Source organism: Phaethon lepturus, unplaced genomic scaffold, assembly GCF_000687285.1.
Source record: "Phaethon lepturus isolate BGI_N335 unplaced genomic scaffold, ASM68728v1 scaffold45732, whole genome shotgun sequence".
In the NCBI taxonomy this organism is placed as follows: domain Eukaryota; kingdom Metazoa; phylum Chordata; class Aves; order Phaethontiformes; family Phaethontidae; genus Phaethon; species Phaethon lepturus.
In genome coordinates, this window is record NW_010522088.1 from 35,795 (window position 1) to 39,049 (window position 3,255).

Genomic DNA, 3,255 nt, shown 5'->3' on the forward strand with positions numbered 1-3,255 from the left:
CAAAGACACGTAAGGAATCAGGAATAATCTAAGAGTAAAAAAATCAAGCAGTGCAAAACTAAAGATACTAACATATGAGATGCTCTGTGAACAATCTAATTTTGTTTCTGTAATTCGTGGCTCAAGCACTTAGTGCCTAGGATAAGTATCCCTTTCTACTTTTTAGTATAAATCTTATAATCCAGATTTGATCAACTATTATATAAAAAAAAAAAAAGTGGATTGAAGCCAAGAAGGACACAGTGGTAATAAGTCAGTCAATAAGCTAGTTTTATATTTAGCCACCACCTCATTCTCCAGTACTATAGCAGCGGGACTTTTAGGAGTACTGCATCCTGACTACTTCGTTTATCAGTACTTAAATTAGTTGGTGTCGGGTTTGGGTATTTTAAGCACCTAATGGCTAATACAGACCATCGATTCTTCTGTTTCAGAGCATGATTTGAGCACTAGTCAGAAAGGTATTTCCTCCAACGGTCTATTAGCGCAAAAGGTGTAAATTTTGTTTAACCCTTTGCTCAAAGAGAGTGAGCTAACAGCCCGAAATATCAACTCCTTCTGCAGAGCTCTTCACCACAAGATGAGAAACACCAGGAAGCTAACTCGCTTGGATGGAATAAGCAGCTTGTTCAACATGTGAGGAGGAAATAATTAGGAAAGATAACTAGGTGTTTAAGTATACACGGGTATAAACATATTCCTTAACACGTAAAACCCTACTCACTTTTCTAAGTAGGGTTCTTAAGCAGCGGAGTTCCTGGCACACACACTGACTTTCTTGTTACTGAGTTTATTTTAATCCATACACAAGCTAGTAGCTGTGTTTGTAGAATATTTCTAACGCCTTGTTGCCTCCCTCCATGACAGACCCCAACTCCCTTTTACTATAAAGCGAACACTAGGCAACTTCCAACATTCGTTGTTCTTCCCGAGCCCATACACAAGCCAAGTGAGTAACAGGACAGAAGGGATCACCACTGTACGGGCTGCAATAAAAACGAGCCAGACCCCCAAAAAGCAAGGCAAAAAGGCGAGTTTCAGCTCTAACTCGGCACCTACCTGTTACGTTTCAGCAAAGCTGCTGCCCCTCTCGGTAGCTGTGTTGTTCCAACGCGCACGTGCGTCCTTACCTGCGCGCCACGGAACACGGCAGAGCGGAACACATTTCCATCTAATTGGAATTACTGTCAAGGATCTCATCCTGCCTGCGAAGCACTCTGTAGCTACTCAAAACCAACATTTCACCAGCAGTCAGAATGCAAACTGCTGTTTCTTAAATATATGGGTATGGCAGAAAGTTAAAGCAACTGTTCAGAAAATAACTGCACCACAGCTAACTTGGTAAGGGACAGAAAACCCCACCCATGAGCCTCTCAACTCCACCACATCTCGCAGGAAATTCAGCAAGGACTTCACGCTCGTTTGCGTTTATGAAGAGTTAAGTGTTTTTAGCTTGACTATGATTTTTCATCAGCGTAACAAAAAATGTTTTAGAAGAGCTGAGTAAACCCCGGCACCCCTGTTTCACAGAAGGGGAGACTGATAAAAAGCAGTTACGGCACTGGCACATTCAACCAGCAACTACAGCACGGGAACTGAAGCCCAAGCAGCTGTCCCTCCAGACTGGGCACCCCCGTGCACCCACATACACCGAGGCAGCACAAACCCGAAAACCGCCGAGCCGATTAGGGAAGCTGAGACTCTTTCCTCCTGCATCTCCAGTGAAAGAAGTCCCGCAACAAGCGACAGACGCTTTTATTCCTCATCCTGCCTGAAGGACTCAAGATCTAGAGGGAATCGAGAAAAGCAGCTACTGAAGGTTGTATTTAAGGGGGCTGTAACGCAAACGTGCCTCCTGGTGGAACAAAAACGGCTGGAGAAGGGGGGGGGAAAAGTGCCGTTTTGAAGCAACAAATTTTAACACTGGAGTCCTGACTGTCATCGTACTCGACGAAAATGTCAGAAAAGCGCTCTCGGAGATGCTCAGGCAAGGAGCAGGATGGCAGCACTTCACGCGGACCAAATACCTCCCTCTATCTCACAGACGTGGTAGGTCCTTGCACGCTCGCCTAACGTGACCCCTGCTACCTACAGACAGCCCCACCGCACGCGTGCTTCCACTAGTAATACGTTTTAAGTTTCAAATATCACACACATAAAACGCAGGTAAGCTAGGCACTTAAAAATATTCAAGCCAGCCGTAAGCCAGAAGCAAAATATAAACACGGCATTAATCCTTTCGTGCCAAAGCGTCCGAATTTTCTAGGGTAATGCTCGCAGCCAGGAACGGACACGAACCGCTGGCTCCCGGGAATTGTAACGGACATGTGGGATAACCATTACAGCTGCAGGTAGCTCTTCAAAGACTTAAACTAAGCCCTATCTTTCCCTTTTTGTTTGCCCATTAAACTAAGCACACAGGAGCAAGGAAAACCCCTGTGAATGCTTTTTACCGATTTAGAGGGAGTCTAGAGAGTGCTCTGGAGCAGCCAGTGAAACCGGCGAGAACATGAAGGGAAAAACATCCTGGGAAAGGTTGAGGTGTTTGTGAAATAAGGCTGCTCTGAAAGCAAGCAACAGCAGTTTGGATTGGGTGTCAGCCTGCTGCGGGAGGACAGGAAACTTTGCTTAGAAACTTCAAAAACATGTATCTAAAACCAAAAACAAACAAACAAAAAAATCCACACGAGTGGATAGCAAAGACAAAAAGAATATGCTCAACCTCACAGCAACACAAGGCATCACTGGGGGAAAAGCAGGCGTATTAACAGCAAATAACACATCTTTCAAATGAGGCATTTTTCCTTTCGACACAGGACTGCTGGGGGAGGCGGGGGGGCTGCTAAACTGGTTTTCCTCTAAGCACTTCCAGTTATTAAAGAAAAAAAAAAAAATCCTCTTGCGAAGAACATATCCACTGTTGTACAACTGTCCCAGAAAACAAAGACCATGGGGAGAAAGTGGCCCATTTTCTTCAGCCTCCAAGAACCCCATGTACAGGTCGTGTTTTCAAAGGCTCAACCCTACACACTCTAGAATGAAGCAGCATTTGAAGTACATGAATAAACGTCTAACGGTAGAATTATCAGAACACCCCATTTTTTTGGTACCACACTAAAATGGACTCAGTTACACCAAAGCTCACGTACAGTCTCTGAAAACAACTGCGAAAGAAGTTTAGCTGTGAGTGAGTTTCCCCCTCCTGGACAGGCTGCATCAAAAACAAAAGCCTCCTCTTCTATTTCGGTCACAGCG